Source organism: Coregonus lavaretus (assembly GCF_964263955.1).
Source record: "Coregonus lavaretus genome assembly, chromosome: 4".
Lineage (NCBI taxonomy): Eukaryota > Metazoa > Chordata > Actinopteri > Salmoniformes > Salmonidae > Coregonus > Coregonus lavaretus.
In genome coordinates this window covers 29,578,480-29,591,599 of record NC_139991.1, presented here as the reverse complement: position 1 = coordinate 29,591,599, position 13,120 = coordinate 29,578,480, and the positions used below count along the sequence as shown (strand labels likewise).

General features: G+C 41.9%; 1 pseudogene across 1 annotated transcript in view; it reads left to right on the top strand.

The window, feature by feature from the left end:
* The first annotated feature begins 2,164 nt into the window (after nt 1–2,164).
* LOC311127400 (chondroitin sulfate proteoglycan 4-like) overlaps nt 2,165–13,120 on the top strand; it is a 35,095-nt pseudogene continuing 24,139 nt past the window's right edge. The window contains exons 1-6 of the transcript in view: nt 2,165–2,181; nt 9,255–9,423; nt 10,201–11,401; nt 11,530–12,218; nt 12,323–12,577; nt 12,694–12,897. The product of the transcript in view is annotated as a chondroitin sulfate proteoglycan 4-like (transcript). The remainder of the gene's footprint in view (nt 2,182–9,254; nt 9,424–10,200; nt 11,402–11,529; nt 12,219–12,322; nt 12,578–12,693; nt 12,898–13,120) is intronic.

Sequence of the window (13,120 nt, the reverse complement as noted above, 5' to 3'; positions counted from 1 at the left end):
AGCAGGCAGGCAGGCAAGGTGGGTGGACAAGCAGCCAGTCAGAGCAGGCAGGCAGGGATTTATAGAGCGCCATGCAGTTGAGTGATCTGGTCTAGTGAGAGACAACACACAGCCAGGAGAGAATCAGCTCGGCTCATCCGCTCACGCTAGACAAAGCAGCAAGCAGCCCCCTCTCTCCACCCACCTTCCACCTCTTAACTGTCTTTATCCTAGTGTAAGACAAAGCAGTTGTGACTCAGACCCATAACAAACAAAGTTTAAGTTAGTTAGACTAGAGAGATCTAATAACTAGAGACGTCCTCTATAAAGGGTGCCAGCTGGTCTCAGCATCACATAGCATGAAGGGAGGAGGGGAGACGAAAGGGGAGATCAAATGTCAAAAGCATTCCACTGAGCACCCGGAATCTGGAATCTTCAAGTGGGCTTCTCAGCTCGCTGTTCCCATTGAGAGATTTCCCAGATCTCTACGGGAAGCTCTTACATTACAACAACTCAAGCATTGCATAAAGTACAGACAAAAAGATTGGCCATTTAAAACTATTTCAACAGAAGATCTCAAGCTTTACAAGAACTCAAACATTGCATTGCAACGAAGTGCAGACCAGACGGTCGTCTATATAGACAGAAAGATTGGTGATCTTAAACAACTTTGAGCTGTGTTTAATATCTTAGTTTTTCCTTGCTCCTCCAGAGTTGTGTAATCAGAGTTCTTTAAAGGCCTCTCATCCACCACACATTCTTTGTGGTATAAAATGCTGCCTGCCTGCATGCTGGAAAACCCCCAGACTGAGTGATTCTGTGGTACTGTAGCACTTAGCTCTGGCCTCAGCTCAGTGAAGCAGTCAGGGGTGTCTTATGCAATCTCTTAGCCTACGCGAACGGCCACAAATAGTGTCTGCTATGCACTCACAGCCGTATGATTTTCCTACATTTACATAGACATTTGCATTGCATCGATCTAGAGAGGCTTTAGTTTAAGTTGTTCGATTATGAACTTTCATTCATCCACACACACCCACGAATAGAGCTATTTCTGTATCAGAGGTTGAATTTAGGTCATTGTGTAGGATAACTTTCATTTTTTATAAAGCCAGTTGACTTAACCTCCTGTGCTGTGCAGTGACCAGTTTTAGCTGTTCTCTCTCTCTCTCTCTCTCTCTCTCTCTCTCTCTCTCTCTCTCTCTCTCTCTCTCTCTCTCTCTTTCTCTCTCTCTCTCTCTCTCTCTCTCTCTCGCTCTCTCTCCCTCTCTCTCTCTCTCTCTCTCGTGTTTGTTTTGAAATTTACCAGGCTACTTTGTGTCAACACAAATTAAAATGCCCCTCTGTTTCAGGGGTATAGCATGTTACAAAACACAAACATGTTTAAGACTGTATTATGGGATTAAAATATATTTTCGCCCCAAATCTACTGTTGATTTGTAGGTCCCTAAATTGTGTACCTCAAAATATGAAATACTAGTTATATTTTTCAAATATAAAGTACTTCACTTAATAAACACTACTGTCGAAGACTTGATATTGCATATTACAGTATTAACTTTCTAAACCAAAAATCCAGTTGTTTTATGCAGTGTACCATACTTGAACGACCATGGAGTTTGTGATCGAACAGCACTCTCTGATGGCCATATGTGGAATTGTCAGAGCTATGTGAATTTCTTGAACTATACAGATGTCGGCTCTTAATTTGAACCCTTTCCTCGCAGGAGGAAAATAATCCTGCAGCAGAATGATCTGAATATCTGAAGAAATATTTAAAACTCTGCCAGGGGCCAGCTGGAAGAGATGTTTATAGGCTACATGCAGGCTACAGCGCATCTTGTGTGAATTCTTATGTGGATTATAATAAATTGACATATTTGTAGGTGGTAGATGTATTATTCGTTAGGGAAAATCCTTTTTTTTTTAAATCAATAGTTTTATCAAATTAAATCAAATTTGATTCATCACATGCGCCGAATACAACTGGTGTAGACTTTACAGTGAAATGCTTGCCTATGAAACCTTTTCCAATGATAGTTAAAATAAATAATAATAAAACATGTAATAGTAACTAACACAAGAGGAATAAAATAAAATACACAAGAATGGAGCTATATATATACAGGGAGTACCAGTCCCAGATCAATGTGCAGATGTATGAGGTACTTGAGGTAGATACGGTATGTACATGAAGACAGGGTAAAGTGACTAGGCATCCGGATAGATAACAATAAGAGTAAAAGAACAGAGTAGCAGCAGCAAATTATGAGTGTAAAAGTCTGTTTGTGTGAGTGTGCATGTGCGTGTGTGTATGTTTGTGTCGGTATGCTGTGTGTGTTATGTGTGTGTGTGCCTGTAGTGTTTGAATGTGTGATGGATTTGTGAGGGAGTGACAGTGTAGTGTGAGTGAGTGTGTGTATATAAAGTGAGTGTGCGTAGGGTCAGTGCAAGATAGATTCAGTGCAGATAGTTTGGGTACCATTAGTTGACTATTTAGCAGTCTGGCTATTTAGCAGTCTTATGGCTTGGGGGAAGAGGCTGTCTCTGAGCCTGTTGGTCTGATAGCCGATGCTCCAGTACCGTTTGCCAGACGGTAGCAGAGTGAACAGTCTATGGCTTGGGTGGCTGGAGTCTATGGCAATTTTTCGGGCCTTCCTCTGGTGCTGCCTGATGTAGAGGCCCTTGTTGGCAGGGAGCTCGGCCCCAGTGATGTACTGGGCTGTCTGCACTACAGTCTGTAGCGCTTTGCGGTCGGGCGCGGTGCATTTTCCATACCAAACAGTGATGCAGCCAGTCAAGATGGTTTCGATGGTTTATTATTTGTTGAAGGCAAGCAATAGGTATAATAAATTACTTGAGTTACCTCAGTGCCTGTGTGGTCTTGCGGTCACAGCCCTGACCTCAGCACACATGTCACACACATGTCAGAGTCCGCAAGGGCTTGAAGCTGTCCGATGGCCCTTTGACTCATGGATTAACGTCTATTTTTTACGGATTAATTTCGCATGGTTACAGGGTTAAAACAGAAATAACTCAAAGGTTAACAGTTTAGGCATTAATTGCGAGTGCTTAAGGTTAGGCTTAAAACGTAAATAATTAAAAACAACGTGCCTATGTATCATCAGTATTCTAAGTGCTTGCTAGAGCATTGTGAACTGTCGTAGCGCAGTGATCTGAGCAGCGCGCTCCAGTTCTGAGCCTCCTGAGTGCTGGGCGATCTAGTGACCAGCCTAAGCCTACATTAAGCCCACAAATTAATTGCATTTATTAAACTGTTTTCAAGAAGTAAAACGAATAGTCTGATCATTTACACATCAAAGATAAGTGTCTCAGCTAAAAATAAATCGTATTTGGATAGGCTCAAATGCATAAACTTCTTGACAGCTTTAGGAAATGAAATATTAAAGCCACACAATATAGGCTTTCAGTCCACACCAAAGACCAGAACTATATTGACACATTTCACATAACCTAACTATAAAACGTGGGCGAGCATCCACACTGGAGGAAAGTTTATCGTTCTACAGTAGGCCTACATCTGTCAATCAACTGATGGCCCAAATCAGCTCATCAACTCAGCTAGGGAAACACAACCAGTAGGCTAGCCTATTTTCGGTTTTTACACCTTTCATCATGTGACAATGGATGTGACAACGGGTAGCCTACAGAATGTATTGGAATATAATCAAATAACCAGGGGCCTCTTAAAACCATCGATGGCACTAGATTATCGCCAGCTGATGTCTTGTTAAACCATCAATAGCCTAAATTCACCCACACAGCTGATCTTAATTGCACCATTATTGGTCACCTCATTATGCTCCCTAGAAGATGATGTCGGTGTTACCTTAATATTAGTGGTGCTTGCAACCACAGTATTTCAAGATAGGTTCACCCACTGGTTGGTATTGTAATCTTAACAATTTAGTCATTTTTTAAAAGTCTAAAGGCGATTTATCTATTTGACAAGCATTTCGTATAATATAAATAAAGTATTTTCTCCTTTACCACAGCAAATCTACTGTGGCAATTTACCCGACATTTGAAACTAATAGCCTATTGTTATTGTTTTAATTGTTTAATTGTTTCCTATTTATGATGTCCAAAAGTGTCTGGTAAGGTCATTTCTTATCAAGATCAGGGGTAAAATATCCCTGGACTGTCCATATTTGAAATATGTAAACAAATAAAATCAATCAAGGGGATTGAGTTATTTGTGCCAGAATCAAACCCAGGTAGACATGGTTGGTCTATACAGTACTAGTCAAAAGTTTGGACACACCTACTCATTCAAGGGTTTTTCTTTATTTTTACTATTTTCTAATAGCGAAGACATCAAAACTATGAAATAACACACATGGAATCATTAAGTAACCAAAAAAGTGTTAAACAAATCAAGATATATTTTTTATTTGAAATTCTTCAAATAGCCACCCTTTGCCTTGATGACCGCTTTGCACACTCTTGTCATTCTCTCAACCAGCTTCACCCTGACTCATCCCAAACCATCTCAATTGGGTTGAGGTTTGGGGATTGTGGAGGCCAGGTCATCTGATGCAGCACTCCATCACTCTCCTTCTTGGTAAAATAGCCCTTACACAGCCTAGAGGTGTGTTGGGTTGTTGTACTGTTGAAAAACAAATGATAGTCCCACTAAGCCCAAACCAGATGGGATGGCATTTCGCTGCAGAATGCTGTGGTAGCCATGCTGGTAAAGTGTGCCTTGAATTCTAAATAAATCACAGACAGTGTCACCAGCAAAGCACCCCCACACCATAACACCTCCTCCTCCATGCTTTATGGTGGGAACTACACATGCAGAGATCATCTGTTCACCCACACCGCGTCTCACAAAGACACGGTGATTGGAACCAAAAATCTCAAATTTGGACTCCAGACGAAAGGACACATTTCCACCGGTCTAATGTCCATTGCTCGTGTTCCTTGACCCAAGCAGGTCTCTTCTTCTTATTGGTGTCCTTCAGTAGTGGTTTCTTTGCAGCAATTCGACCATGAAGGCCTGATTCACACAGTCCCCTCTGAACAGTTGATGTTGAGATGTGTCTGTGACTTGAACTCTGTGAAGCATTTATTTGGGCTGCAATTTCTGTGGCTGGGAACTCTAATGAACTTATCCTCTGCAAAAGAGGTAACTCTGGGTCATGAGAGCCAGTTTCATCATAGCACTTGATGGTTTTTGCGACAGCACTTGAAGAAACTTTCAAAGTTCTTGAAATGTTCCGTATTGACTGACCTTCATGTCTTTAAAGTAATGATGGACTGTCATTTCTCTTTGCTTATTTGAGCTGTTCTTGCCATAATATGGACTTGGTATTTTACCAAATAGGGCTATCTTCTGTATAACTGGTCCTGAGCGCTCTGGAGCAGGTTTCCATCAAGGATCTATCTGTACTTTGCTCTGTTAATCTTTCCCTCGATCCGGACTAGTCTCCCTGTCCCTGCCACTGAAAAACATCCCCACAGCACGATGTTGCCACCGCCATGCTTCACTGCAGGGATGTTGCCAGGTTTCCTCCAGACGTGACTCTTGCCATTCATGCCAAAGAGTTCAATCTTGGTTTCATCAGACTAGAGAATCTTGTTTCTCGTGGACTGAGAGTCCTTTAGGTGCCTTTTGGTAAACTCCAAGCGGGCTGTCATGTGCCTTTTACTGAGGAGTGGCTTCCGTCTGGCCACTCTACCATAAAGGCTTGATTGGTGGAGTGCTGCAGAGATGGTTGGAAGGTTCTCCCATCTCCACAGAGGAACTCTGGAACTCTGTCAAAGTGGCCATCGGGTTCTTGGTCACCTTCCTGACCAAGGCCCTTCTCCCCCGATTGTTCAGTTTGGCTGGGCGGCCAGCTCTAGGAAGAGTCTTGGTGGTTCCAAACGTCTTCCATTTAAGAATGATGGAGGCCACTGTGTTCTTGGAGACCGTCAATGCTGCAGAAATGTTTTGGTACACTTCCCCAGAGCTGTGCCTTGACACAATCCTGTCTCGGAGCTCTACGGACAATTCCTTCGATCTTGAGGCTTGGTTTTTGTTCTGACATGCACTGTCAACTGTGGGACCTTATATAGACAGGTGTGTGCCTTTCCAAATCATGTCCAATCAATTTAATTTACCACAGGTGGACTCCAATCAAGTTGTAAAAACATCTCAAGGATGATCAATGGAAACAGGATGCACCTGAGCTCAATTTTGAGTCTCATAATAAAGGGTCTGAATACTTATATAAATAAGGTATTTCTGTTTGTTACTTTTAATAAAATTGCTAAAAAATTTAAAAACCTGTTTTGGCTTTGTCATTATTCGGTATTGTGTGCAGATTTATGAGGAAAATCAATTTTAGAATAAGGCTGTAACGTAACAAAATGTGGAAAAAGGGAAGGGGTCTGAATACTTTCAGAATGCACTGTATGTCACTGGTGAAAACTGAATAGCAGTAGGATAATTTGCATGTCTACCGGTATGTAATAACACAATGCATGTGTTTCAAGGGCAGGATTTTTCAAATTAGTTTTTGGAGGAAAAAATGTATCTAGTGCAAAAATGTTGTCCATGTATCACTGGACTGCACTACACTAGTGCCTAGCCCTTTATATATACAGTCTATGGCCTTGCCCTAGGTGAAGTGGCAGGGCGGGGCTATAGACTACGTCCCTCCCCCAACGTTTTTTTGCTTGATAGACGCACAGGTAGGCTACACTGTGCACTCTGCCATTAAAAGTTGTGAATGAGGGTGTGAATTATAGTGCCGCCCAGTGAAAACAATGGAGTTTTATCAAGTATCCAGATTTGTCTTTTAACTGAAAAAAAGTGAAAGAATAAACTATGGGGACCTTCTCATTTTATTCAACAAGCTATTTCTTATCAAGCTTTTTCTTCTGTTTCTCTCCAGCGAACAAGTGCTCGGAGGTAAAGTGCAGAAAACCTGTGTTTATTTTTTTCCTTATCAAAACGTTATCTTGAAATTTCCATGACAATTATTATGGTATGATAATGTCATTTGCATCTATCTATTTCAATGTTGCCTCATTTGTATGTTGCAATGTAGGCCAACTGTAGTCCGTAGCGATGTAAAAAAAAGTAATGCGATTATTTTCCTCTAGGAATTCCAATGTTTAGATCAAACCACATTAATTTGTCTGATTGTAATAATACATTACATGATGCTTTATTGTTATATAGCTGTTATAACAATAGGAGAATATGCTTATAATTCAATTCAATATGGGGCAGTGTTACAGTAGACAGAATAAAATGAATCCGTCACTGCTTGGCCTATTATTTCTGTATTCAGAAGTCTCCATTCTCTACAAACATCATATGAATTTATTGATGCCCCAAACTAGACAGATGGTAACTAATAATTCACTGTTTATAAACTAGGCTATCTTAATGTAAAGTGTTATCCTTGTAACTGTCTGATGCTGTTTCCATAATAGAACAGATGTAGGCTATAGCGTCAGTAAGTTGGAAGTGTCTGATAATGTTTCCCCAAATAGACCTAGAATAGTCAATAAAATGGGTGCTTTTTTAAGATGCTAATGTGATGCCAATGAAGTAAATGACTAACTAGTAGAAAAACATGCCGTTCTGACATAGTAGTCTACATATTTTAGGTCAGGCGTTTGGAAAGTTGTACTGTCTGACCTCATGTAATATTTATTAATAGACACATTGCCACTATTCAGTGTGCAATCATCAGATACCAATTGTCACCATTAGTCTGGCCTTACCTGACCCTTTTACTCCATGGGGACTGGGGAGCATACCGTAGGTCATCCACACATTTTCTCTACACACTCTCACGTTCCTTCCATGAGTACTTCAATGCTTCCATCCATTGGCCTACTGCTCCAGATATTCAGAATCTGAATGATTTCTGGTCAGCACAAGATGTCTAGTTTTCCAGTTAGGCCCCAGTTAGAATAACACTCAGGACATGAGTGCTTACATTAATTTAATTCAGATACAGGCGGTAAAGGTCACGGACACAACAGTAGCAAGCACTTAGTCCCTCTAGCAAAGAGATCAATACCGTTAAATGCAACCTGGTCTCAGAGCATTTCGTATTATTCAGTACATAAATCCGAGACGCTCCATTTAGTATGGTATGTTACATTTCGTATGGTATGTATTAATTTGTCCATAATCAATTTCATATGATATGTTACGAATGACAATTCATATGATATGTTATGAATTGCAATTCATACAATATGTAAAAAATTCGCAAAAGTACAATGTAACGAATTTGCAAAACGTAGTATATGATATGTTACAAATTCCAATTTGTTGTTGCTAACGTTAGCTAGGTGGCTAACACTAACGTTAGCTAGCTTTAGGGGTTAGGGGTTAAGGTTAAGGTTAGGAGTTAGGTTAAAGGGTTAAGGTTAGGGGAAGGGTTAGCTAAAAGGGTTACGGTTAGGGTTAAGGTTAGGGTTAGGGGAAGGGTTATCTAAAAGGGTTAAGGTTAGGGTTAGGGAAAGGGTTAGCTAACATGCTAAGTAGATGCAAAGTACCGAAAAAGTATTAAGTAGTTGCAAAGTTGCTAATTAGCTAAAGTTGTCCGTGATCAGATTCGAACATTCAACCTTTGGGTTGCTAGACGTTCGTATTATATGCTGACCCATCCACCCCGACCAACCACCCTTCTTTCATTATTGCCTTATGTAACCTTCTGTCTTATGTAACCATACCAAACATAACATATCATACTAATTTGTGTGTCCAGGATTTACCTTTACTATGTTGGGTCTAGTCTATGAGACCAGGCTGTTAAATGAGATGATACAGAAGAGAATACCTAATTTTGCTGGCTGCAGTAGGCTAAATTATTGTTGTTTGCATTCACATGTGCTTTAACAAAGGGAAAAATCAACAGGGACTAAATTGCTACACTTGCATACAGTGTTTTATGCAAGTTAACTAATTATGAATATCTAGATTACTTGTTGTTGGGGTCTTTAAAAAGAAAGGTAGCGAAAAAAAAGAAGGCCTGAAGCGTTGTTTTGGAGCATTGGAATAGACATGCCCATTGGCACTACTAGAATGGAATGTGTGGGATGCAACCAACCATAATACATACAGTAACTGCTAATACAGAACTTCCCTGCAGTGTATGGAAATACACTCCGAAGACAGAAAATGACATTTAGACATGATTAGCATATTACCCGAACCAAATGTCATTATTCGTAAAGCTGATAAAATTATATAGAATAATTATTACATCAGCATTATCTCTACCCCTCTTGTATTGCAGACTCATTCTATGGGGATGGATACTGTATGTGCAGCTGAAGACTGTGGCATTATCCAGCCGATCATCACTCCATGTGCGCTTCCGCACCTCCAATCACAGCGGCCTACTTTTCCTGTCTGCCGGGGAGACTGATTTCCTTCTTGTGGAGCTGCACTCTGGTCACCTGCAGGTGAGAACACACCTTTACTGTAGTGTACATACAGTAGGCTACATACCTCAGATTTATTACATACAGTGTTTAATTCCAGAGTAATATCCCTACTTCACGCTACACACTACCTGTTCACACTATATACTGTAGATCAGAAACTACTGAAATTGTAGAACTGTATCTCAATTCCGTGTAGAGTTCTGACCATTGTGTTTATCTCTAACTCAGTAGTGCTCTTATCACTACTACTTTGGAGCAGAGACAAGCCACAACAATAATTTTTATTGTCAGCATGGCCAAAGGCTAAACCCAGAGGAAGTCTATGCTCATATTACTCTCACAGAAAAAAAGACCACAGTGAATTTAAAGATTTACCACCATCCCTGACATTTAAAGTGCCTTCATGAATCATGCTGGAATGGATAAGACCACAGTCTGTTAAATGTTAGCATCTGCTGCAGCAGGTAAGGTTATAGTTGATGAGAGGAGCCACGTTTCACTGTAAATGTGTGGTGGAATAATCCTATAATTCAATTGAAACAGCTGTCTGTCTTTTCAACCTGGTATTCTGCTTTTGAATTACCTCTACTTACGGTGTATCAGACGGAAACATACTGATGACTTCTATTACTACTTGATGTGCTACTTCCTGAACTGTTCTGTTGTTTGATGATTTCTGTATTACGTCTATCTGTTACCATCAATTAGTCACTTATTATTTCCCCATTCAAAAATCATTCTTGATACCGTCATTACTCCTTTATCAATCTTTATGTAATTTCTTCTTTCTCCCAGGTTTGCTTGGTGCTGGGGTCAGGTGAGCGTGCCCTCCGTTCTGAGAAGGGGGTCCATCTAAACGACTTGGCCGGTGGAGGATCCTTCAAAGGCTGTCTTTGAGATATCAGGATCAACGCACAGAGGATGGGGCTTCCCCATGCTGTCGACACCAAAGACATATCTGTCGGCTGTGAGGCAAAGAAACTTCTAGAAGCGATCACCACTATGAGCCCAAAGGCTGTCCTCTCTGTCACCCTGCCACTAGTCTACTATCATGGATCAGACAGGGACAGGAAGAGGCCAGGTCAGAACATCCTGGTTCTTAAAGACTTAGTGGTTCCAGAAGGTGGGAGGGCTCCGTTAGAGTCAAAGCACATCAAGGTGAACCTAGAGTGCCGGAAGCTGGGAATCCGTCAGTCTCAGATCATGTTCCGTATAGAGGAGCAGCCAATGCACGGCCAGCTGAGGCTGGATATGAATCATTTTGACCAAGGGGAGGAGGGTTGGACCTTCAGCATGCTGGACCTGTGGCACGGTAGAGTGATGTACGTCCATGGAGGTTCAGAAGACCCTCAAGACTTCACCAACAGCAAGAAGGAGATCCCGTTTTACCTCAAGGGAAACAAGCTCCACCGCTTCAACGTCAGTGCCACACCTGTCAAAGACGCTCCCGAGCTCAGCCTCCCTAAGGGAAGTCTCTTCATGCTCCTGGAGAACTCCAAACGCCACCTCAACATGGATGTTCTCAGAACCACCGACCTGGACAGCAACTCCACAGACCTGGTGTTCAAAGTTCTGGGGAACCATAATGCTGAAACAGGGTTTTTGGAGAAGCAGGACCACCCAGGGACAACCATCACCACCTTCTCCCAACCTGACCTGGAGGAGGGGAAGGTCAGCTACTTGCACATCGGAGGGCTGGTGAGGAACTCCCGGATGGCAGTCAGAGTCAGTGATGGAGACAAGGTGAGCAACATAGTAGTACTCAGGATTATGGCTGTCCAGCTTGAGCACAAGGTGGCCTACAACACAGGGGTGGAGGTGAACCAGGGTGGGGCTGCCATCATCAGCAGCCAACACCTGGCTATGCAGGTCAATGTTGTAAAGCAGGTCTTCGACATCTGCTATGACGTGGCGAGCTGCAGCGGCTACTCTCCAGCGGAGAATGGAAGCCCACCTCCGTCTTCTCACAGAAGCTTCTGGAAAAAGAGTGCATCAAGTACCTAGCTATGTTGTTGATCTGTGGTTGTGTGTAATCAATTGTTTTGACCACAAGCTGAAGGAAACATTTCAATTTTATGAAATATTTTAACGGACAATAAATATTTTATTTTCTATTCTATTTAGTTACCTCAACACCTTCCAGAGGATCAAGACGAGCAACGTCACAGATCAGTTCAAATGCAAGGTCAGCTTTGGCTCAGCAGCGACCGATGTACTCGTCTTCCACATCACGGTGCGGTGGATCCACTTCAAAGTCACCAGGAGTTAGTTGGAGGTCAGCGGTGTGAGGAAAGTAGCAATGAGAAGCTCTATGTTGTATCCAAAGGTGTCATGCTTCACAATGGTGAACTTCACTTCAGAATGTTGTCCTTACCAAAAGAAGGGACATCTTGTGTTCAACAACAAAGTCTTAAAGAAGACCTCAACATTTAGCCAGAAGAATATATCCGACCATATAGTGAAATATGAGGTTACAGGTAGACCTCATGAGGACAAGAGGGATTTGTTTGGTTTCCAAACAGGCACACTCAGGGAGTTACGACTTCAGGATCAACATCAAGGCAGATGTTCATAGCCTGATAATAACCAACAAAGGACTGTCCATGCTGGAAGGAGAAAGCAAGGTTATAACCAAGGATAGGCTGTTTGCTAAAACTGTAGGGTCCAAAGCAGTACTTTACACCCTCACCAGCAGTGCTAAACAGGGGAAGCTAAAGAGGATTATTGTCCTAATGAACGACACGGGCCACAAGCTGTACCAGTTTTGCCAGGAGGACATGCACCATCGCAGGGTGCTGTTCATCCCCAGGGGAGTCAGTATTAAGTGAAATCAGTAACTTTTATTACACGCACACACAGTTTCGATTATTGCTTTCTTACAGTTATGAATACTGAAGGCACTGATTTCACTCCATAGGTCAGCTCCGGATGCTTCGTCCTGTTTGTGTCAGACGGGAAACATTACACATCCACACTGTTGGAGGTCATTGCCAGGACCCGTACATCCAGGTGGAGAACAACACAGGCCTGCTGGTCCAGAAAGGCCAGACGGTCGTCTTGGGGTCAGCTAACCTCAGTGTTTTCACCAACCTGGATGGCCGAGATGATAAGGAGGTGGTATATGAGGTGTTCATTCCACCGAGAACGGCATCTGTTCCACAACGATGTTAAGGTAAAATAATTAAAATAGCACCAGCACTGTATTGTTTGTAATGTGTATGTTGTGTGTTGTGATGTTGTTCTGTGTAAGCCTATGACATCTCAATAAAAGTTCAATTCAATTCAAAGGTGGACCGGTTCAGTTTAATTGAATTCAACTCAATTTGAAGGTGGACCATTTCAGCAGTGAGCGTTAAAGAAGTGCGTCTGGACGCCAGCATTGGGGTGAGGGTGTACCTTGTGAGCCACCAGCAGCCCCCCACAGTACTCTACATCCACATCATAGTGGTGGAGGAGGCCAAGCCTGTCAAGATCAACAGAGGAGACCTGGAGGTTACTATCACGTTGTTTCCATATACTGTAGAACCATGGGCTATCACCACAAATGTTAAGGGAGCACGCTTAAAATATCTAATTGTTGGGTGGTCGCAAGTTTTATGCTTAAGGATAATATTAGATAATTTGTAAACATAAATAAATGTACACTCTCATTTTAGTATCTTAAGGTTACTTGCATAACCCCGGTTCTCTGATATTATGAGTGAGACATCTCACT